The sequence below is a fragment of the Microplitis demolitor genome, chromosome 8, assembly GCF_026212275.2.
Source record: "Microplitis demolitor isolate Queensland-Clemson2020A chromosome 8, iyMicDemo2.1a, whole genome shotgun sequence".
Taxonomy (NCBI): domain Eukaryota; kingdom Metazoa; phylum Arthropoda; class Insecta; order Hymenoptera; family Braconidae; genus Microplitis; species Microplitis demolitor.
In genome coordinates, this window is record NC_068552.1 from 13,934,657 (window position 1) to 13,961,137 (window position 26,481).

Genomic DNA, 26,481 nt, shown 5'->3' on the forward strand with positions numbered 1-26,481 from the left:
AAAAATAAATGTTTGCTCTTGAAATATTAAATTGAATAATAAACGTAGCATAGTTTCTGAAAATATCAAAATTTTCGAATGAGATAGTCATAAAACGGGGTTGAATACTAGAGTGTTAGTAGAAAGAATGAAATTCGACAGATTCAAAAGAACGAGAATAATTTAATTTGTTCATTTGCCGGAACCTCTGGTTAATTAATAAAAGTAATCGAATGAAAGGTAGTACAGGAGTACCAGGAGCACGTTGGTAAAAGTTCTATATATAGTTAATACATATATAGATAGTAGTGATGAAGAAAAGGGAATGAAAAAGTGAACGAGATAGAATGAGATAGAGTCTGTTGGTGAGAAAGAGAGCAACAACTGCCAACGGCAGGTGAGAGCAGTTGCTCTGAGTGGATTAAACTGAGGTAATCAACGCAAATTGATAATCCTACTTTCCGGTCTCACCCTCTCTCCTCCATCCTTCCCGGCTTTCCGCTAACACTTGCTCTCTCTCTCCCTTAATTTCAATCTCTCACAACTTCTCTCTCTCTCTCTCTCGTATTTTTTCTCTCCTCTTTACCTATATACCTTAAACATCGACTTGAGCCTTCTTTGGACACGGAAACAGAAGAGTCAAGTAGACGCACGGAAAGTTTGAAACTTGACTGAACAGAGCAGCCTCCACTCTATCTGCTATACCATTTACTATTATGTTGCTCTTTCTCTGGTCCCGTTACGTCACTTTTATCAACTATTGTCTACCACAAACATTTAATTTGTTAACAGTGTAAGGTAAATTTGCCTTTTGTTTCTGACATCTACAAATTTATTATACTCATACATACTCACTTACACAAATAATCTACAAATTTACTTATCATCATTATCTGATAAGTAAACTTTATAACTACCATTAGCTAATAATTTATCTGTCTTGAATTGTTTCTCCCACATCTCACTAAATTCTCCATCACCACTACTATTACTGTTTGAAAACCCGATCGGTCACACCAACACCACGGGAAGAAAGCTAATCGCGTTTCCTTTGGCGGAATACCAACAACGTGCTCGGAAAACCCCGATCGCTGTTTCTACACCCAGCAGCGAGGGAAATTTGATAAAAGAAGAGTATATAACGCCTGCGATGAAAATGACGACAGGGGTTGAGGTTGAAGGCCGAGAGAAACAATATCAGTGAATGCGATAAGTATAAGAGGAAGAAGAACAACAACAAATGAAAGGAAAAAAAAATTTATTAGAATTATATGAAGCCCAGATAGGGAAGTGTAAGTTATTGTAAGGATCTTGCCCTCTCCAATCATTCTTAGTCAACTCATAATGAAATAAACACGATTCCTCTGACGCTGATTGCAATAGAGTTGCCACAAAGCTTAATGACTTCGTTAACGACCGCGCATGATCGTCTTTTCTCTCTTCTGCTCGCATATGGCTAACACCTTCATTTCGATCTCCAGCAGCTTCCAACGCTACTACATATAAATATATATATATATATATATCCAAGAAAGAGATATACGTTCTAATAAAACCCCTCGTACCCATTTAACTTTGTGTTGTATATATATATAGATGTCTTCGTATTTCCTACAAAATTCATTCCCTGTGCGTTACTATGCTTTGTCCAGAGAAGGTAATGGCTAGGCTGCTGCCTAAGATCTGCCCCTTGTGATAAATAAATACTAGAATTAAATTAGTCCAGGTAATTCACATGAAAACTATTCTTGAGCTTAGTTTTAGGGACAGAATTGTATTCACTCGAGATATATATATATATATACAAGGACAGTTTACCCAGTCTACAGAGTAGATGTAGTACATATTTGGTCTGACAAGCTCCTCATGTCCATGTACATACTTACATACTCGCGCACACAAAGTCGAGATACAATAAAATCGTGTAGTTTATTCAAGCCTCTATGTTGTAATAGGTATATGCAAAAGTGTTTCCAAGAATTATCGGCAAGTTATTTTACAGAGAGAGACTTAATACTTAGTGTGTTATCCCTAAGGTCCAGCAACATCTTCAGACTTTACTTAACTCTTAGTTTACAGTGTACTTTACTTAGTGTGTATATGCATATACACGAAGACTGACCTTCGCGTCGATTCTCGAGTTATAACAACAAGTGGTCGTGCCAGTTAAACGAGTGTTATGTTTACCTAAGTTCAACTGTCGACAACGTTTGTAAACACTATTTTAATATTAACTATTTTTTACTTGCTATATATATATTTATTTTATGATGTTTATTTTTACAAAACTTTTATTGTTTTTAAAATATTTTTAAAGAGACTTTTAACATAATATAGTATAGCAAGTAATAAAGTGACAAGTGAGATCCGGGGACAATTGATTTACTTCTTTTCATTGTTAACGAGAATTAATTCTTAAGGTCATAAAGGCGACTCGACTTGACGACTCGGCAACAACGTCCCACGTTCTCACCGACCTACACTTTGAACAGCGTATCTCGCTGGCATACGTGTCCAAAGATCGTTTAGCTCATTTCATTTTATGCCATTTCATTTGGTTATGCACTACATTTTTCACCTACACGGACACACATACGCGTGTGTTATATTACACACAGAAACAACAAACTCTTTCTCGGTTGGTTATTATATCCGTAGCAGAACACGAGCCGCAGCAGCACCAGCATCAACATCAGCACCAGCAATAGCAATACCGGCACCAGTGGTGGTTATACCTACGGGACGTGGGCGCCTCCTGTCGCGTATTTTTTATCCGCATACATATAGTATAGGAGATTAACGTTCTCGTGAGCTAAAATGAACGGGTGGAGGCGTACGCGCGGGAACCCAAAACGACACCGGATAAGCATGTGCAATGTTGCGCCCGGTTAACGATGTCTCTCTCTCTCTCTCTCTTTATCTCTTTCTTTCTCTCTTTCGCTTTCTATCTACATACATAAATACATCCTCTTCATTTTATATAACTATACTCATTTGGTTTCTCTGTCCCTCCTCCTCCACCACTACCAGAGCACGGAAACGTTATCTTGCACTCGCGATCGTAACGGAAATTCGAGTTTTTTCGCCCGTAAAATTCCGCACCATGTTGCTTGTCTCTAGTTGCACAAAAAATACCAAATAAAATTTGAAAAAAAAAAAAAAAAAAAAAAAAAAAAAAAAAAATTACTGACGATGAAATTTTACAACTTCTATTGAGAACACTGTGGAATTTAGTTAAATAAATTTTTCTACAAATTTTATACTGTTTTTTTTTTTTGTTATGTGAATTTATTCTATTTAATTTAACCTTTTATCTCTATGTGAATTTCATACTAAATACACATGCCTATAGATTATAAATATATATATGTGTATAGTATGTATGTTAGTTGAACATGAACTATATTTCTCGAAATTCATTAGCCGGACGATTTTTCGCGCTGGATGCGTTAATTGAGCCGGTGTGCTGCTATGAAACTGCAATGTAGAAAAAAATTTAAAAGAGAAAAATACCATGAGTTGAATCATACAAGAGTGTAAGAGAGATGATGAGACAATATTTTTTATCCATGCTCTATGTGTGTATATGGATTTATGTATGTAGTGAGTTGCGTTGCCCACGGCAAGTACGTCAACCCTCGTCATTCATTTCAGCCAGGATGAGCGTCGCAAAACGGACAAGAGTATATAGTAGTATAGTGTAATAGGTATATATGAAAAAAAATAAATAAATAAATAAATGAAAAGTGCGTGTACGCGTGTCATACAAGAATAAAAAGAGCGCGTTAGCATTCGAGCCAATGAAGTGCCCAGCATCACACTACCAAAGATGAGAGAATGAGAAAAGGAAAAAAGAAAAAGAAAAAAATTACGCGGGAGTTCTCATTCCTGTACGTTTATACTCACGACCCACGTATATTCATATATATGCATATGTGTATGTATTTTTATATATATGAGTTTTATGACATGGAGATGCGTCGACGAATGAGAAAAAGCATACGAAAGTAAAGAACGAGTGAGATGAAGGCAGAAGAGAAACGATAAATGAGAGTGTCGCCAGCCCGTTCTTCAACGTGTGCTGTGTGATGAGTGTGTATTTTGAAAAGCATATCAGTTTTTTTTTATTTGTTTGTTATATTTGCTTTGTTTTATTATTATTCTCTGCCTCTTATTATGTATAACATGCAACAATGTGTCGAAAAAAAATGCCAATTTTCCTCTGAACTGAGTAGAGAATGAGAGGAGATAAATTATCATGCCAGGAAAAAATTTTCTTTGATATATCACCTTATTTTTAAGCTTGATAAATAGTTTAATCCAAAAAAAAAAAGAAGTCTATTTCGTTGTAGAAAATATTCATTTTCAATAAAAATTCCTTATGAAGTTAATTACTTTATAAGTTTGAAAGTATTATTGATTGATAAATACAATCAAAATCTTATATAATCATCAGTTAATATATATATTTATAAATGGAGATACATTACGTTTCAACTATTTATTATAAAGTTATTTATATCGAATTCGTCTTATATAATTTCGTTTGTGACATGTAAATTCAAAGTTAGGACGAACTGACTGACCAATCATAAGAAAGAAGACTTGAGGGTAAAAAAATGTTATGAACGTATTAGGAAAATTTAGTTTTAAAGAAGCCAACTTCGTAACAACATCATATTACTCTTTTTTAAAAGTTTTTTAAATAAACCGCGCAATTTAAAGTGACAAATAATTGGATATCAATATTTGTAAGTAACTTTTATTTTTGAAATTCAAAAAATAATTATTTCTCGTTACGTTTTTCACTCTTGTCTTTAATTAATGGAAGGTGTCAACCTAATTATTATTGTAATTAAATTGACAACATTGACATACATTTCAATTTATATTGAGATAAATTTTTTGCCAATAAGCTAATGCTTTGCAAGTTCCGATTCAAATTCTTAATAAAGAAGTTGAAGTTTCTATTGAAAATTTAAATTAAATCTTCTTATTTTTAAAACTCATAGAAAGCAAATAATTATATTAAGAATTATAATTATTAAAATCGTGTCAAAGAGACAGAAACAGGATGAGCAAGAAGATAAATTTATAAAATTAATTAATAATTCGTAAATTCATAATTTCATTTGTAATTACCTGAGATAATTTTAGGAACTTCCGTCAGAAATTTTTAAGAATAATCGAAAATATAATAAAAGTGTCAGAAATATGTTACGAATGTACTAATAATAATTTTAAAAAAATTCACATGAGTGCCGATGGGCGTTATTTTAATCGTCGAGTCTTTTATTAAATCAAATCGAATTTACTCTAGATAATACATGTAAGTTTTAAATATAGTGAATCAAGTTACGTCAGTTAGTTGAATCGTGGTGTATAATATACGAGGTTCATGATCTTAGGTCGCGATTTGTAAGTTTGTGTAGGTGTACACGGCCATAAAAGAACAATAGAAATCAGCCGCCTGCATGGCAAACACTCTTTTGCTATTTCTAGACAACATCTGAGGTCACAGAGTTCATCACTTTGAAATCATGAAAATTTTAATACCAATAGTTACTCTGACGTTCAACAAGTCAGATAGACATATATTTAAAAGAGTTATGAAAAATAAAAAAAGAAACAATTTGAATAAAAAAAAAAAATAATAATAAAGATACAAACGATCTATTATGTATTGCAACAAATCTTTTAAAATGGCAATAGAATTAACGATGCTTTCTGCACAGACACTGGATTGCCAGATAGAAATAAGCCGTAATTGTAGAGTTATTGGTAGAACCATTTCGAGGCAGCAACCCAGAAGAATGATCATCTCGTCGGGACGCAAGTGCCACGAGATTAAATGGCTCGAATGCCGTTTAAGTGGACGCGTTTCGGGTGGGAAAAAAGTGAAACATAAAAAAAAAGAAAAGTGAATAATAAAAATAAAATAAAAAATAGTGAAACAAGTAAACCTTATCGTCAGAGAAAAAAAGTACTCGCTCGATAAGCCCGCAGGATTTCTTCTTGGGTTCCGATGGCAAAGTAGTTCCGGCTCTTTCCGATATTCTCTCGTGAATATTTAAACTCTTGTCTAGTCTCTATATGTAGTTAGACGAGTAGAGATCGACTCTCAGTCTAGTAAAAAAGAGAATCTGATTTTAGGATGAGAGAGTAATGCGAGAGGCCAAGCTGAGGCCACGAGGGAATGTACAGCGGACAATAAAAGAAAAAAAAGAAGTAAAGAAAAGGGAAGAGCGACAAAAAAATAAAATAAAAACAAAAATAGAATAAAGAGGATGATGGTAAAGAAGATGAATTCAGAAGAGTTTAGTTGGATATATAAATCAAGTCTTTCTCACCTCTACCATATTGTCTTGGTTGGCTATGAATAACTTTGTTATTTCAACCTGTAAAATTGTTCTGTCTTCGCATGATCTCAAGTTAGATGACATAGTGTCATCAAGAGGTTTATATATATGGTAAATTTATATATGGAGATATTTGTGTATTTTTGGTAGACGAAAAGAGTCATGAATTGTGTAAAGAAACTACACGCAATGTATTGCATCATTGCCCTCAAACTCTAGTCCTTATTCACGTTCTCGTTGTCAGGAGACTGTCGTTGATCTTACTGTCGTCGTTTCGGGATAGTTTACATACTTTGATCATTCACCCATGAGAATTGCTCAAGGTTGTAACTTTCTAAGAGAAGGACCAAAAGGATGAGGCGACGAGTAAGCCAATGAGAGAAAGACCAACGAGAATCTTATGATCCTGAAGGAAAACTTTCTTGTCGTTTTGTCTTCACGAATCGACGAGCTATCTATAATCTTCATATTATCTCTGCTTTGATACTAAATTTTATTTTATTTTACATTTAATATAAATTCCATTAGTAATTGAAGATAAAAAATATACAAAATTTAAATAAAGTGAATTATAATAAATTTTGAAATATTTAAAGTTTTATAGTTATATAATAAATTTTGTGTCTGTAAATTTTTATTTATGAAAAATAAATAATGTAATATAATGAAGTAAGAATAGCTGTACTCTCTCGTCTTTTCAAAAGAGAATTATTTATTCTGGAATCGTGTCTTGATCCAGTTGCTGGTGAAGAAATGCAAAAGATACATGTACATATACATATGTATAGGTATAGTATTGAAGAAAGTAAAAAGATATGTGAAATAGGTAAAAAATATAAATAAAATAGGATAAAAAAAAGTGAAGATGGAGACTGTAGAATGGAGAAAAATAAGTAAAACGAGTTACGCGGTGGGTTTCCGGGAATGCCTGGCGGAAAGAGATAAAGAAACGCGGAAAATCCGAAAGTGAGAATACGACAGCGAAAAGTGAGAATAAAAGAGAAAGATGAGCAAAAGATAGGGCATAGAAGAAATATAAGAAATAAATAAATAAAACTAACAAAATAAAGGAGGAAGTATAGTACACGCAAGACGGCACGCGCGTATAGAATAAATTTGTATATTGTCGTCGGCAAGTTGGATTTTCCTCACGGCATTTTCCCTCGGGAAAATGAGGCGTTCGCGAATAAGAGCGAGAAGAAAAACATGATGAGAGTCGAGTAGAGGCTAGATAGTCTATCTTGGCGTCTTTGAGTTGCTTACTCCGCGTGTTACATTTTGAATCTGTAATAGTGGGTGGTAGTAGTGATGATGATGGTAGTTGGTGGTTGCTGATGCTATATGTACAGTGGTTTTAGTGGTGATGGTGGAAATAGTAAATCTGTACATCAGTTCTGCTGTTCATCCTCTTACAATGTAGGCGTGACGCGATCTGAGAAAACGACGACTACTACTGACAGAGAATCTACAAAGAAGAAAGAGAAAATAATAATAATAATAAAAGAGGTGAGAGAGCCAAGAACTAAAGATGCTGATTCAATATTAATCTTGTATTCTCAACGTGTACATCAATATCTGATAAAAAAGACATTGACGTGTCTCAGCGCTAGATGTTGAGTGAGCAATGCTATAATAGTACTCTGAGGATTATTATTTTTTACTCATACATTTTTATGCAAATGTACATATATATGTATTTATATAGATATTTTATGAACATCAATATATTAATGTTTATGGCACTGATGCTAATGATTACGTCCAGTTTGAATCTAAATAATATACACGTACGTGTTACAGTTGGGTATCGTATATATGTGTCGTATATATTATGCCCCTGAGAATTTAGCCATCAGAGAAGCAAAGACGGAAATTGGGAAATCATGACAGAAATTGTTCCCTCAAGCTTATAGGGTGAAAGCCAATTCCTCGACTCAATTGTCATCGAATGATAATCACCATAACATAGTTCACGGCTTATTGGCATGCATAAGACAGTCTTGAATAGGAATTGAGGCTTTGTTATATATATAGTACAGGTATATGAGCTTGAAATTCAACAAGATAAGTACAATATATAAGGAATAATTTATATCTATATATAGATATATTGTTCTATTTATTTATTTATTATTTATTCTTTTTGTGTCTTATATAACCAAGAACGAAGTATATTGTTTCTCGTTAGAGCAAAGTGGCGTGGCATGTAGAATAAAAAAAAACACAAGCGTAGGGAAGGAAAAGTCAGTGGCAATGTAACTTTGCACACCCGGTACTATTACCCCAAACAACCTCCGGCATCTTTTATTTATATCATTAGAGCCCGGAACCACACTCGTTTACTACCACATCGTCCACTCGAAGCTCGTAAAGGGCGCACCAGTGAATCCGCTTGAGTATATACGAAATAAAAAAGAGAGTCTAAGAATACAAGGTAAAGCTAAAGACTTAGCTCTCAAAGGTACCCACCAACCGAAAATAATTTTCATCAACTACTTCTAAGTAGTGTAATAAAAAAATCCATGCGCCTGAATCCATTATTTAGCTAATATATAATTCAATTGCCGTTATTTATTTTTAAAAAAAGTTTAAAGATGACTGTAACGTGTAGAGTGAAACAAATAATTAAGTAAAAAATAATAAAAGTGTAAAATCCCAAATATATAACGGATTTAGAGTATTTTCTCAAAAAGTTTATCTGTCCTTACTTATTTTAGGGCTACTTTAAAGTGATACGAGTAAGTTCCAAAGACTAGGGTTTGCACAGTTCTACCCTCAACTTCCGTTTCCTTTTCCTCTGTCTCCCTCTTTCTCAACTTGTTTGCTTCCCACTGTATTCTACCTAAGTTCCGTTGGTGATCGCAAACGACAGACCAACAATACCTTCCTCCTTTTTCTTCTTCTTCTTCATCATCATTTTCTTCTTCAACTTTTACTTCAACTTCTACTACTTCTAAGTAAGACACCCAAGAATTCGATGAAAGTAAAAAATATAAAAAAAATAAAATGACAAGTTTAAAGAAGATTCAATATTTATTAAGTCCGGTTTTAGTTACATTTGTTGGGAATCCTATCATCAAATTAGAATTAATTTCTCCAGTGCCAGAGATATTTTAGCAATCCGTTGCATTAGAGTACCCCAGATAGCATTTGTCTCCCCGACGAGGGGAAAGTTACGTGTGTCTCAGTATATACATGTATATATATATAGATATATATATATCCAACCGATCGATCTTCCATTCTCCCCCTTGTGTCCATTTGCATATTCGAGCTAATTAATGCCATTCAACTCGGCGACTCGAAACTGTTCCCGGTTGTCGGATCCTGGGACTCTTTCTCGGTTGATCGGTCCGACGCGCGCGCGAGACTCGGAGGGTCTTCTACGAGCCTCCGGTTTCGCGATATGACGTGATTTTATGCGGACGTATTAAAAGAGAATAATTATAAAAAAAAGTATCAAATTTATATCCATAGTTAAATAACACAATAATTTTAAAATGGAAGGAATACTAGCCAGTAGATAATGTAGCCGCGAATGCGGTGAATGTATTTTATTTTTAATTTACCGAAACTTTCCATCTCTAGCATAAAAATGCATCGAGTTGGATGAAAAACATCAAGTACCGTTGATTCGTGACGTGTACTTTTAAAATGGGTAGTATTTATGCAAAAAAATGAAAAATAGTATTTTTTAACAAGTATATTTAACCGAGCTCTGTGTATCAAAATCGATCGAGCAAGTGAGTAAGAAGAAGAGTGAGAGTAACAGAGAGAAATAGGGGAGAGAGTGTGATGCGTCATTACTGCAGTCTCGACGTGGCACAACGACGCCGGCCGTCGATAATCGAACATCAATCACCCTCAGAATTATGCTGAATTAATTATTATTGAGTGGTAGGCTCGCCCACATTCATCTAAACCTATATATATATAACACGCACTTGCCAATTACCAGTACTATTATATAGATTCTCTTACTCTGTTTCACTTGGCATTGCAATTTTGCATTCACTTACTCTTATTGAGTAGTCTCATGCAGTCATCACGTGTGTGTATAGTTTGATCTATTTCGATCTGTCATGTTACATCATGTGTCATGCTGGCATATATCTAAGGCATTTGAGGGCTTTATAAATTAACTCTTCCCATATATACATACACATATATGCACACATGTTTACTGAGCGGAGATTCCATTGATTTCAATTATCATAACAAAACTATTCAATTTTACTCCCCTACCAACTGATCTAAATATATATATATATATATATATATATATATATATATATATATAACACTCTAATGGTACATCGTGCGTTCGTTTATTTTAATGTCAATTTAAATTCATATACATCCTCATATTTTTATATATAATTAGTACGCAGTTGAAAAAAAAAAAAAAAAAAAAAAAAACGTTATCTATTATCATTCGGAAATAAATGAAAATAAAAAAGTTAGTGATAAATGATGGCATGTATCGAGTCTACACGCTCTTTAAATATTAGCTATAGAATTTATTGATGTTAAATTTTATTTGGACGTAAAAATAACAGTTTTATCTTATGGTTGGTAAAAATAATATGAATAATTGACTGAGTAAACAAACAATGCCGTTAGAATGGTGGTAAAAAGAGCATTGGTTTGAGATCGTCCTTGAAAATAGTTATCCTAAGAGAGTTGAATTTAATGCAGTGAAATTTATTTGGTCGTATGGTTGAAGCTCGGGATCAAAATGATACTGCTGTTGTTGTTGGTGGTGGTGTTATTGTTGTATAGTGCAAAGACGCGCGGAAGGCAGCACAAACAAAAAAAGGTACAGCATACAAGATCGGTATGCGGAGGCAACGCTGATGTTAAGACGAAACACGAAACACTGTAGAGTATGGAAGAGATGAAGAACAGCTGTGACATAAAAACGCAACTGGAATGTATGGGCCAGATTGTACTTTATGTCTGAGCTTGCAGAGTAGAGTAAACCAGGGAGCAGAGTATTATAAAATATAAGATTTGAGTAAAAGACGAAAACAGATATGATAAAAAATAAGAATCGATTTATATATATATATATATATTTATAGATGTATGTATGGATATGTAGCGAGAGTAAAATGTATACGAGTCAGCTGAACTTCACGTTAGGTATTCATCCCTTGACGAGATTTGCCCGTTTATAGTCCATGGCATTTAAATCAGTCGTCACCAAGGTCCAGATCATCGTTTCTCTCCTCCACACTGCACACTCTCGACGTGGCCTGTCATGATATCATATCCGCATCTCACCATTTGAGGAAGAGAAAGCACTCAGCGATGACAGCCGTGTATACGCGTGAATAATATACTTGGACTAACCGTTTTCACAGTCAGCTACACAGAATTTACCTTTCAACGTCACCCCGTTCACATTTTCGTCTCGTCGATATTGTTCGCGGGTCACAGTGCTCATATTCCCCACCTCACCATTGTTTGAGAAAAATAAACCTCAAAAATATGACAAGCAATAGGCTATTTCAATTGTCTATTGACTCGTGACATCACCGCAAAAAGGTTACATCGTATGCCTGGAATTTTTTTTATTTTCTCTTTTTTTTTTTTCAACGGAATGCATAGACAAAAATACTGAAAATTCACGAAGCATTTTAAATTGGATATTTTTTAGATCGTAAATCAGTTATTTATTTTTTTTATGCTCATTTTTATAAAGGATAACTGTATCACTTACTCAAGTTACTCTACATATTTTCTCAATTTTTTTAGCCCCATCTTTTTTCTTCTTATTCCTATTTCTAGTATATTCTACCGGAAAGATAATGACATCAGTATATGTATATATGTATACATATATACACGGGGATGTAATCTCATTGGGGATAAACCGATATGGTCTCAGCGAATAGCCGCATATTCACCTCGAATGGAATTTACCCTATCAACGATTCCGTTCATCAATTCCACCGAGAGACCTCCACTAGTTCTCCACAAGAATTTTCCCTCTGTCCCGTTTTATCATATATATATATATATATACATATATATACACATATATATGTCGTCAGATGATTCTCTTCCTCATCCCATCTTTCTCTTATTTATAGATATAGATATATATTAAATTTATTTAATTTTTCTTTTTACAACGCGTGGGAGAAACACGCGTATGCCTACTGACGTCGGTCTCGTTTATTATCGGTCTACCGTGAACATTCTTGCCATCCCGATCCCGCCATAGCACTGAGAATGAGATACGCAGGGTCGGCTTCTCTCATTCCGTCTCTTTGTGTATATACCGACCAAACGTCACTCGCATTCTCAACGTTCCAACGTCGACGCGACGTACAATCCGACGGGCATATTTTTGCAGACTCGCGTTCATTACGTCCTGGCATACAGTACACTGTAGGTTCTGAGTTGTGAAACTAGTGGCATTAGACGTATAGACTATTTTCCCCAAGTCTTGTTTCTCCGTCACACTACACGCATGATCATCATCATCATCATCATCATCATCATTGTCATCATTATCATCTGCATCATGTACGAAACAAGAGTTAAATATTAATCGCAATCAAATAAATCCAATAACCGTGGGCTGATGACACTAATAACTGCTCACTTACCATAAGAAAAATATACTGTAGATAGTATATAAATAAAATGTCAGTTAACATTTAATAAATAAGCCTATCTCTATACAGCGATGATGTTAAGGTGGTGAGTTTCCTCGGGACGTTGACGCCAATACTAAAATAACTGTCGGCGCGGGAACTAGGCTGGCGCCATAAAGTACGTTTACGAATCGTTATAACGTCGCCCGATCGGCGGAAACGTGGTCTATAGTATTACGTACTCTGTCTTTTGCCAACCCAACGTACGTTTGTCATCTTCAACTGATGGATATTTCTCGTTGTCATGAAATATACAAATCTACCGATAGTATATCGTTTACAAGTTTATAATGTCAACTGCTGAACCAATTTCCTGATACATAAATTTACATTTTTACTTCTCCTTTTTTTTCTTTTTTTTTTTTTTTTTCAACCATCAAACCAGCATAATCATACGTCTGTCCGTTTTGATTTAATACACAACGGCACTCGTTAGATAATCTTAACATTCGTACTGTCATTCCACTAAAATATCTAGGCCATTTTTCTTTTTTTCTTCAATCCCAGAGTGTCCTTTCTGCTTTGTCGTATAAATATAGATATATGTATAGAATCCCCAATTGTGTTAGCATTTACGCAAGGGGAGCGGGACGATGTGGGTCAGACCTTAATTGGTTTATGCCACGAGCTCTCTATTCGATATATAGACTCCTAGTTGGTATATATCGTCAATTATCATCACTAATCCCGATCTCCCACACATGTATACTTACTGGTATCCTTGTAAATTATTTCCCCATTAATGAACCGTCCAGCTTTTCACACGACAGTTTTTCACATGAGACGACTCTATATATTTACAAGCTGGTCAACTCTCACTGGCACTTTTCCAATCCGATTGAAATACTTTTGGGAATGATAAAAAAAAAAAAATTAAAACTTTAAATTTATTTTATATCTTAACATAAAATATATATATGCGCATGGTTCATCTAGAATTTAAAAAAATATACGATTTAAATTTCATCATCGTCGTCTTGGAATTATAAAGTCAACACCAGAGACAATAATAAGTCTTATGTATGTTACGAATTAAATTTTTGTTTGTTCATTGCTTCAAAACACATAAGCTTAATCCCGAGATCGTAATAGCAATTTATACACATACATATTATATTATTTAATGTATATAAAATTAGTATACACAGATATATATGTATATGTATACACGTATATTATTAGCGATGAAAAGTATAAATAAAACGAGGGAGTAGAATTTATGTTTAAAGTATACAACTACACACTAGAAATAAAATGTGTATATGGATAATTTATATTATAATTAAAACGGTTGAATGTCTTAAACGCGTCCGCGAAAATAATTAACGTTGGCATCGACAAGTTTGGCCGCGGGAAATATATTTCCCAGAACGATTGCGTTTTACTTTGTGTTAGTGTCTGTCCGGGAGTTGATTTAGATTCCACGTATCTCACTGTAGGGCTTTTTCGAACAGCTGCTCAGTGTTATTCTTAACGCAAAATTATACACGTGAGAGATTAAATCGTGAGGAAACAATAAAATTTAAAAAACAACAAAAAAGTAATAAAAATAAAAACAAAATTAAACTTTTTACAAAGTAAAACTCATTTAATTAACTCAAAATAGCAGCTGTCTTTAAAAAAAAAATAAAAAATTCCTCCCCGTAACTTTAAAACGAACTGTATATATGATTTTATGGCAGTAAAAACCCCTGAATTACGTTTTATGTTACTCAAAATCCACCCTCGGGTGTAAAATAAAAGTTTTACAAAAAAATTACAAATATAAATGAAAAGTTGGCGTTAAAGTGCCTGGAGATGTACGATATACGTTTTTGTAGTTGAATATATGTATTATTATTTCTACTTAGAGAAAAAATATATATATGAAAACCGGTCGTACGCAAAATCTTGTTCCAAAGTTGTTTCAAAGTGAATATAGTGCGTGAAATTAATAATAAAAAAAAAGGATTACTCTAATTGTGTTATTGATTGTACTAGAGTATTGTACAAACAATAGAATTGTTGAGAAAAAAAGTATATTTTAAATCTATATAGATTTTTTGTTAGCTTGAGTAAATTTATAAAATCATAACTTTTCTCACGATATCTGACGCTTGCAGTACGTACGTTGAATTTTAACATTGAGTAAAGAGATGTATAAGAGAAATAAAAATAAGTTAATGTAGAATAAAAAGTAAAAGATGACATAGAAGAAGAAGAAGAAGAAGACGAAGTAAAGCAGGGGAAATATTGGGTAGATGATTCTTAGAGAAGAAAGCAGCAGTAGGATGGTGGCACCTGTCCAATCTACCGTGGTGTACTGCCGCGAAGTACAGACGGAATACGGTGTAAAACGAACACGTAGGCTCGGGGGAAACGAGAACTTACAAGTGAGAGGGATAAAGATAAAAAGTATAGTGAGGGATAAAATAAAATGGAATGAAAATAAAAAAGAGTAAAGTGAAGATGAAGAGAGACAGTGTGTCTACGAAGAAGCAAGAAGTACAAGTATAGAGGCAGGAAAAGACTGGACGTACAACGAGGAAGAATGAGACAAGTTTAGAGTAGGGAACAACTATAGGAGATTGAGAAAGATGAGAAAGAAAGAAAGAAAAAAAAAGAGGAACTCTTGAAGCTGCTGTCGGTGGATTGTCTCGGCACAATCTCGGGAGACCTCGTATGGGGTGGGTTTTTTTTTCTTCTAGACTTGCTGCTGCTGGTACGGCAGGTGCCCGAGTCTCGTAACGTCCGCTCTCATTGTTGAACGTCGAGCCGTTTCTTTGTTTCACGCGACTCGACCGTACGTGAGCTAAATATTTCGGCTTTGCAAATTTTTTTTTCCAACTTCCCTTGGAAAAAATATCAAATCTTTGTATATTTTCAGCAAACAGGTCTATTCAAAATATTTCATGTGAATTTTTCTGTAGATATTTTTTCTACCAACTCATCTACGGTGAATTTAAATAAAAAAATAAAATATTTTAAACGTTAATTACGAATAGATGGATGCACTTAAAAATAATCGTAGTTAAAAAGAAGATGAATATGTTTTCAAGTTTTTTATCAAATAAATTTATATAGGTTTGGATTTCTTAAGCTTGTTGGAAGTGGGAAAACGCTTAAGGGATGTAATTTGAAGGCGAGTAGTAAGAGCGTGATTTTTCTCGCTGCTCTCTTTCATTTATACAGAAAAATTTACACCAAAGAGTAAGACAGACAGACAACCAGCCAACCAGCCAGCTCGCTTAATAGTGAGGAAAGACGAAAAAATAAGTTTAGGAATAAGAAGTAAAAGAGTGAATAAGAAGAAGAAAAAAGCAGTGAAGCAAACCGGCGCAACCACTGCACTTTACTCAACCAATCCCCGTCTATATCTCAATGGTCTGATTGAGCGCGAGAGCAAAACTTTCGGCAAGCGGAACGAAAAGTTTTGCGGAATGGGCGAAAAAAAAAAAAATAATAAAAATAGAAATACCCAAGAGGGAGAACAAGAGGATAGTAGAAGAGAACATATGGGAATCGAGAGGAGAAGCTGCGTTAGTGGTATTATAGTAGTTACGACCTCTCTTATTTCTCTCATCCCTTTTTACTTCTAGTCTCTTTTTCTCATTTATGTCGTAACGTCCGTCTTGTGGCCGAACACTGAACTTTATGGGAAATTAGTATAAAGCGTAGGCGGGACCCCGAACGCAAAATAATGAAGCGAGAGTGCCGTAGAGAGTAGACAAAAGGTCTGAAGAAAGGGTCTTGTTCTAGGGAAACCTTTCGTACATAAAATGTATATATGTGTGTATGTGTATTTATATATCTACGTATGTATGTATGATTAAATGGGTTATATATATATATTAACGAGAGAATCGGCGATCCGGCAGGATGTGAAGGACATTGTCCAAGAGAATCTCTGACCTCAGAAGTTCCCAGTAATCGAGGTCCATTTGATCTTTTCAAGGATATCCTAAACATTTCCTGAATCTCAACTGGTGGTAAATCTCAACTATTTATTACATACTTGTACAATAATGCGCGATCAATGGCGCCCTCAGTCTAGGAAGTTGTAAAAATAAAAAAAAGTAATCGTTGGAATTTAGGTAGAGTAATCGGAAATTGAAATAAATTCATTTATGAATGTAAAATTACGCTTTACTATTGAAAAATTTATCAAAGTTCAACATAACTTAAAAATATATGCCTGTAATTTGAAGCAGAACAGATTGCCTTGCAGTTATTTAGAACTTGAGCCTCATGACATCCTAAGACCGACCCAACTACCCAAAGTCATAGTATCCAATTCATACTTGTTTACTTTTCCTTAAAGAAAAATATATATTTTTTACTCGAGATATAATACATACTACGTCTTAAATGTAACATTTTAATATTGTTTGAAATAATATTTCAAATAGAATATTCAGCTAAAAGAAAAATATTAAGACAAAGATTAGTTTTTTCATAGAAAATTGACTAGTAAAACAAATAAAAAGCCAACAAAACAAATAAATGAAAATACATAAAATGAAAAAAAAAAAAAAAAAAAAGTATCAATTCTTTGAATCGTCACGCGAGAAACGCTTTCACAATTGACCCCGTTCGTTTGCATATATGAAACTACTTAAAGAATAAGAGGGGTCTTCCACGGTCTTTTCGCGTGATCGCTGAACAAAATTCCCGGCGGGACAAAAAAGGGGTAACGTAAAAAGGGTGATGGTATTGAGTCTGCAGGAGGTAAAAATGACAGACTAGTGGGGATGTGTATGTATGTAAAAATTAAAGATCAGTGGCTGCAAAGATTTGCAAAAAGAAGTGACCAGCCAGACTGCTCTTGTAGCTGCGGCTATTGCTACTGCTGTCGCTGCTAGTTCATGAACTCGTTGAGTTGACGAGGGGCGCCGCCATAATGTATTGAAAAGTAAAAGAGTAGAAGGGAAAATATAAAAGAAGACGAGGAAGACAAGAAATTGCTAGACCTCGGGACAGAATTTCAACAAGTAAAGGGGTGTGAGCGTGAGACTTTTTCCATCAACAACAATAATTACCCCCAATGGTCAGCTATAATACTGAGGAGCCCCGCAACTGACCGTTGCTGAAAAAAATTTCATTTCAGTGGATTTAAAATTTTTTTTTGAGTTTTGCATATTATATATGTAATATGCAATATAAATATATAAAAGAGTAATAAAAATTTAAAGTTGAGAAATAAAGAGATTGCTAGAAAATGGAGTCATGAACAATGGCACACACGATCCTCAACAATATATAATAATGCATCACAGGTGAGAGTAATAAAATAAAGAAAAAAAGATGTTTAAAAGAAAGAAGAAATAAACGGGAGTGAGTAGGAGTTGGGTTTCGTGACCACGTCTAACTTTATTCGTGACTCACTCTCGCGCACCCGCTTCACTTCCTCGGCGGCTGAGATTACAATCCTGCATCGCCGCGAGAGGCGTCGGGACGCGGGAGTTTAACCGTTAGATTAAACTCTGAGTAAAGCGAGAAATATATAGCAAGTCGAAATTAGTTGGGATCGTTAACCGCCAAGGCATTGTTCCGATTCTTCAATTATTTTTATTTCCATGATCAACAAAAAATTAATCATTTATTTTAATATGATGATGAAAATATTCAGTGCATATTTAAATAATAAATATTAATAGCGATTTTAACGATAACATTTGGAAATAAATGAACTCGTAAATCAAGCGAAAGAGCCCTTGACACCATGAATGGCCTGGCCGTGTTGACTGATGACAAAAAGTTCAATACAAGTATAAGTAATGAAGGAAAAAAGAGAAACGATATCCACTTGGTTAATTAACGAAACGAATCGAACGTTAAAGCAAAAACGACGTGGACAATTGTTGTGTACACGACTTTAAGTGCATTCGATGTTAATGTTAATGTATATATATATATATATTTAAAAAAGGTTGAGAGTAGTTGAAGAAGGATAGCAAATTAAATTATATAAGAAAGAGCAAAAGAAAGATGTTGTAGAGTAGAATGAGTTCATCTCCGCTAATGTAACGGGCCACGTTAACTCGCACATCCTTCTTAACGCACTTTAAGGCTCATGGGCAATTATACGAGCCTGAGGCGAGAGAATCCGGTATATACATACACATTTACATATACATATATATTTCTTTATACGTAGATGCACTACAGAATGGAGTTGTAGTAACCGAATATAATGTTAATGGACTTTGCAGCCGATTGCGTCATCTTTGTATTTATTACAGTCTCTGTATATAATATTCGTATATGGACACTTTGAATCTTTCATTTCTTATATTTGTGTCCTCATATATTAGTATTTCAAATTCCATATTGTTCTTGTACTAAAAAACCGTTCAACACTTTGATTGGTCATTGTGTGTATATATGTATAAATATCTATAAGATCCAATTCAAAGATCTGGCACAACATGGGAATTATAATAAAGGGTGGCCGTAACCGAAGACTTTGAGATAGAAACTAGGAATTTATAAGTAAAGGATTTTTATATAAGATAAAAAAAATAAAAAGGTTACTTTGAACCTTGAGGATTATTACTTAATCGCGGAACCTTTTATCACCGTTAAATCTTGGTTAGAGGTTAGTTTTTAATAATGTAACTAAACATGAGTCGAAAATTTTATACCTGGCATGGATTTAAAAGCTGAAGTTATATGAAGTTGAATCCTTGACCAGTTACGGTATAAAGCAAAGGGAACACTTTATAGAAATACGTGGAATTGGTTATAGTCAACAGCTATATCGTGTGTTTAGCCTTTACCTAAAGATTTTGCAATCTATTATAATTGTTATTATTATATTCTTATACGGAAAAAGGCGTTAGTTATAAAAAATAAAAAAAGAATTGCTGAGACATGTCCGAGTGAATATAAATAGTATTTGACCCTTTATAAAAGCGTATTAATCGACGTATGATTTAAAAATTTATTTTTCATGTGCTCTCTTCCGGAGGCTGGCTGGTGACCAAGTGGACCCTTTACTTTTTTTTCTAAATGTATCTGTGCCATCGACTGGAATTTATTAGTGACCTGTATATAATATATATCAGTATGAATATAACCCTCGTGCTGGGTCTGCTCTATAGCTCTTGTTCTAGTAATCTAGTGTACTGGTATAGACTACCGGGAATAACAAGTCTAGGTACAGTGCACAGTGGAAGAGGAAGCGGAAGGTTGAGAGTTCCCGCGAAACCGGCCAGTCAAATCGGTAGATATGATGTTGAGACTGGTCAGTTATTTTTGAGAAAGGGTGTTTTCTGGTTGCCATGTATATTAAAAGGGAGGAAGCAGTTTTAGAGATGGTAGTGGTGGTGGTGGTGGTGGTAGTAAAATCAAGGGATGACGAGAGCAAAGGACACGGAGAGAAGTACAGTGAGGTCAGAGACCAGAGAGCAAGAGGTCCACCTATGGGTCACGTGTGTCTAAACCTTGTAAACTAATCTATACGTTTATTTTCGCCAGCAGGTTTCTAGCTCCCTTACTCAACTCAGTACAGTAAGAGTGAATTGGCTCTAGCAATCTGCTTTCAGTGCTCGTAAAAAGACTAAAGTATCCCGGATAATTCGAAAAAATTTTACTTTTGCCGCAAAAGAGAGACGAATTGTGAAGGAAAAAAACATAAGAGAGTGATTGCCGACCTAGAGGAGAGGAAGAAGAAGAAGCAGGTGGATGATGTAGAGCAGAGGATAAAAGAGTAAAGGAATAGTGGAGTAGATCCAGTGTGGAGAAGAGTTGAAACGTGACTGAACGAAACGGTAAACGACAACGTTCTTTCCGATTTACGATGGACCAAGCTGATCTCGTTGCAGAAGAAGTTTACTCGTTTCGCTTTTCAAACAAAATTATCTAGATATTTTTTAAATCTCTCATCTTACAAAAAGTATATATACTCAATATATTTCTTATATACACATATATTTTTTAGTGATGTGTGTATATGTATAGTATAAATTAAAAAAAATAATTATGATAAAATATTTAAGTAGACGGTAAATAGTTTGCGGTGAGTAAATTTACATAGACATTTGGATTAGTCAGCTTAATACGATGTGTTTTATCCACACGCGCCACTATGGCTACAACACGTGTGAGTCACCATGTGAAATTGCGATCGATCGAAGTGGAAGCAGTCGTCACGTACCGTTAGAACTGTCTCGTCTCTGGCGGGCTGTCGTAATAATGCTGTTGGAAATAAGTACCGTAGTAGTAGTAGTAGTATAAAATAGGGTTTGGTTAGGTTTTGGGTGATGACGCCCGATGGGAGCGTTCCGTGTAAAAAAAAATAAATAAATAATAATAATAAAATATAAAAAGAAAAAAAAAATAGGGAAAAACTGATGGAAAAAAAAAAAATTGACAACTTTAGTCGTTGTGAATTTATTTATTCTCTCCACGCATCCTTGATCGTATTAGAAGTGTGCGAGCTTCGGGCGACGGGTCTTAAGAAAAGTATATAGCGTCTGACGAACGCAAAAGTATGTAGAAAAATTTCCTTCGAGAATTTATCGTTTCTGGGCTTGTACACCCACACGGTTGTTCGCGTCCTCTGCTGCTGCTACTTTACTTTCTATATCTACTATATATATATTCTCGACGATTTTAAAATGCGTCTGTGATGTTCTTTTATTCTATTTTTTTTTATTTTCATTTCATTTTATTTATTTTCCCTCAACTCTCATGAGATAATGCAAATAAAATGTAACCCTTGACGTCTATTGAATATCGATGAATTCATTTAATCTTTATAGACATCATCGATATGCTCGGCATAAAATATAGTCGCTCATTTAAATCTAAATTTCGAATTTTACGGTTTTTCTTTATTTTTATTACGTATTATTTATATTATTATATTTTTTTTTCTGTTATGTCTTTAATAAAATTTTTTATTACTCTAAAGTTTATGGGCTTACCATGGGTTATTTACAACCTGATGGAATTTTATTAGTTTTCCAACGTAAGCTCATCGTTCTCTATGACACACAAGTATAACTGTGACTTTATGTTGTTACACGACACGCTGGTACACGCGTGTATTATGTGCGAGCGCCTGCGGGACCAATTTGTGCTCCACGTGGTGAGTGTACTCGTAACCGTAAATATCGGTCAGCGTGTGCTACACTCCGGAAATAATAACGATTCAACGAGAAGAAACGTTCTCGAGGGAAAGGGCACAAGAGGGAGGAAATAAAGTAATAAAAAAAATGGCGTAGGAGTTTAATAAAAGTTACATAACATAATTTACATGAGTGTATATAAGATTATTGCCAACAGTTGACCGTTAGTCCCTTATATTTTGTCTCTGTTCCTTTTATATTCACAACAATATATACTTACCTCTATTTTGTTATCCATCTTTCTTTCATTCCGACACGTACACTGTAGCCAATCACAATTGTACATTTTAAAAGACCTAATAATAGTTGACTCGACCATGAAAGAAGCACGTCTCGGTCGTTGATTTGATTTACGATGAGAAAAACAAATAGTAATTGACATCTCTGGTCTTCTTATTGTGTAATTTTGTTAATGTGCAGGTTTAAATATCATCTATAAACCCATAGTATGGCTTTTAAATAACATTAAACATCACAAATAAAAAAACAATTCATAACATAATTTCACAATAAATTATGTAAATTAATATTATTTATTTTTTTACTCAAATTAACTTGTCAATATTTATCACAAAAATTTTAATTTAAATTTCTCATTAAAAATGACTCCAGATCCATTATCTTTACAGCAGTGCAATGAATGAAATTATAATTTATAAAAATGTAAAATAAAATATCAAAAGAAATTTTATCTTCAATGCATACCGAGTGCATCATCAAATCGACTTCTCGTGATGAATATTAAAGATCGATCAACATTTAATATTCTAGTTTTTCATCGACTCGATAATAATTCTGAAAAATTCAAAGAGTACCTCAAAACTTAAAACCAATAATAAACTTTCAGCGTAGAAAAGTAGAAAAGTAGAAAAAAAAAAAAAACTAAACTAATAATAATGATGATAAATTTATTGCAGAGCTTAAAAACAAGTACGTTAAGATGGATAATTAAATATAGATAATTGTTATGACTGTAAATAGGATTTTGTTGACTTGACGACAGTCGTTATAGTCCAAACATGCAATGACAGAGGCAAAGCTTTCACGCTTTATCGCGATACATAATGTTGAGATTAAATGGTGAATTTGAGGCAGAGTCACGCGGACGAAATATTGTATATAATGTTTCAGTATTACGTGTGAGTAACAGTCAAGTTGTATCCGATGAGTCAGAGACACTACAGAAACTACTCTGTACAATACTCTTTCTCTCTCTTTAGAATATACACATCATCTCACAGCTTGTTATCTTACTGTATTGTTACTTGTGGTGTGCCATCTTCAAGCAGTGCAGCAGGTTTCGCATGGCTGTTTTGTGTTCCTCTCTCTCTCTCTTTTTCTCTATCTCTTGTTCTCACTTTGTCTCATCTACTGTAATGCTATGCTCCGACTTGACGTCAACTGAGTTGAGTTCAAGTTGCCGAACCACTCTACTGTTGCTGATGCTTATACTGCTTGCAAAGCTGCAAAAGACAAAGATAGCAGTATAGTAAGTAGCATAGTTGTACAGAGTTACAATTTATGTTCCGATTTGATGCTACACTGCTGCTGGAAAAGATGTCCAATGAAATGATACGGATTCCAGAGTAACACAGCAGATAAATACATATATTAGAGTAGGGATAACATGTTGTCAGTCTTCTCGGTCTTCGTCGTCGTCATCGTCTTCATTTTCATCTTCATTATGCTAATTTTGAGCAGCTAACAGCTGACTGAAACCTAAAATAGCCACGATGTAGATATCGAGGAATGTTTGAGTGTACACACATCATCTGTATTTAAATTTCTATATTTAAATCTTGTGTACTGACATTACGATTTATTAATGTATATTTTGTACTGTTAATTTATTATTCACTATCTCTCGGTTAGGGTCATCTTATTTATTTTTCATTTTCTACATTGTACATATATATTTTTTGTGTATATAATATATTCATACGATCCATACAATCAAAGTATAGTAAACTTCCATTGAGTTTACACTCACGGGATTCACTGAGAGCAGATTCAATTGGATGACGTAAAATAAGGCAGTACGCAGTACACATGGACACTTTTGGTTGCTAGGATTTTACAGTATTCCCTGATGATTCAACCGTGGAGAATCACGCGACGGCTTCATAATATTCTGTTTTACGCCACTTTGTATGCCGCGGTATTCATTACGTGTCAGCAAACTACTTTACCGCAGTATTTATATATATACATATGCATATTATTTATTTATTTCTCAACCTTATTTAAATATATTTAATTTTTTTACTTTATTTATTTTATGTGTTAACTTTCGAGATACTTAATTCCAAGTTTCCGCAGTGAAAACCGCGTCCGTTTCTAATTGCAATCCACGGGTGTAAAAATAAGACAATAATGTAACTGTATATTATTATATTATATGAGTATAAGAAAATGGTCAATAGAAATAATTAAGTTTTCAAATTTTTTATTACGTTATTTCTTTTCAAACTCGAGATCTACGTGTTTATTACATTTTTTTTTATATATATTTCTATACATAGCTCTGCTGTAAATTATAGATATTATAAATCGATAGCTTTCTCAAATTTATATGAGGATATTTTTTTTTTATTATTTCTCTAGTCATATTTATAAATAATGTTAAACCTCAGTAATGGTTTAACTTAAATTTTTTTTTCTTCTATCTTTCTCTTTTATCACTGTCATGAAATGAGAGGATCAGTTGTATGTAATGAGACGATTTAAGAAAACGTGTACAACGTAAAACTTATATATACATTAGACGAGTTGGGAGGAGAGTGAAATCGTGTATCACATTTGTAACTTGTCTTTCATTAGTAGCTTTTACGTTGAATTACCTTTACTCTCGTCGTTCTCGTAAAATTATAATACATACGCACTTTGTAATAATGAAGTTTAATTAAATAATGACAATAATTACATTGTGTACATAAATAATTTAAAAATATATTACGATAATAAATGGTAGTTATTAGAAACTTAATAAAATGCAAATGTAAATGATAAAAATCTTAGATCAATTGAGAGAAAAAAAAAAGTTTAAAAATGTAAAATGGTGCAAGAGTGAGTTTGTTAAAGATCGTGGTATTGGAAAGATGTTTTGAATGCCAGAGGGTAAAGCTTGCACAAAAAATTGCAAAGTAAAGCGCGAGCCGGAGGTACGGGAAAGCTCCAGAACCTTTCAAGATGGTGTACAAAGCATGAAAAATTCTTAGTAAAATATCGACAGCTCTCGTCTCGAAAGCTGGGAAACTAGAGAGAGGAGGTAGGGCATGCGGCTTATCGCAGTTCACCGAGTCGAAGGGAAACGTGTATCCGCTTCCGTTACTATACTTGGATAAAAAATAAATAAATAAATAAATAAAAATTATATATTTTTTTTAATTATAATACATAACTAATGGATGTAACCATTAACCATAAATAATAATTGCTTATTTTAACGACTTTGAATTAGTCATTTGAGTTAATAGAGACCACGTCATTGTCATCATTATTAATTATTTATTTTCATTAACTTCGCGGCTTACATAATTACTCGTTTGTTGTAAACTTTGTATTTCTTTTATGGTCATGACTCATCTGACATAAGATTGCGTTTCTTCTAAACAGTGCGCGGATTTCGAATCGGATTCTATTCTGTTTCTTTACATCCACCAGCATCGTCGTCGTCGTCGTCGTTGTCGATGTCGTCGCCACCGTGATTTCAATGTACGACGACGTGAGAGTGCGACCGACTACTTGAGTGTATCACACACTCACACCCATATCAGGATGGAAGGTTAAGGTCGAAATGTTGTATCGCGATGGAATGCAAGCAATTTATCGATAAAATACAAAAGAAACTTGGCTGTTTGGTTTTATACTTGCATTACAGTCTTTTAAAAATATAATTACGTATATATAAATGTATATGTATACATAAGTATATAATATAAATAAGTACATTTGTATACGGATTCATATACATTGCAGTAAGTGTGCGATATCAGCACAAGGGACGTAGACACAGAGTCTTTATCAGTTCGACCGATCTCACTTGCGAGAGCTGTGACAGCGTGAATGAAAAAGAGAGAAGTAGGCACCAGGCAGGACAAGGGATCGTATCCGCATCGGCGTCGGTGTAAAGAATATTCTTTTCCTTTTTTGATTATTTTTTATTTTTTATTTTTTTTTTTTTTTTTTATCAGTTTCTTGTGCTTTGGCATCCCATGTATATATATATATATATACATATATACATATCTATATATGTGTATATATTCTTCAATTCTCCACCTCTCTGTACGGACTTTGCGTTGTCGTCTCTCGGACTCGGAGAAACGAGATTACAGCGATGTAGTGTATAGTGTGCTGCTG

General features: G+C 34.0%; 1 protein-coding gene across 1 annotated transcript in view; it reads left to right on the plus strand.

Moving 5' to 3' along the window:
- The window catches only part of LOC103573241 (protein muscleblind), a 264,440-nt gene that overhangs the window by 72,055 nt on the left and 165,904 nt on the right, over positions 1-26,481 (plus strand). The window lies entirely within an intron of this gene.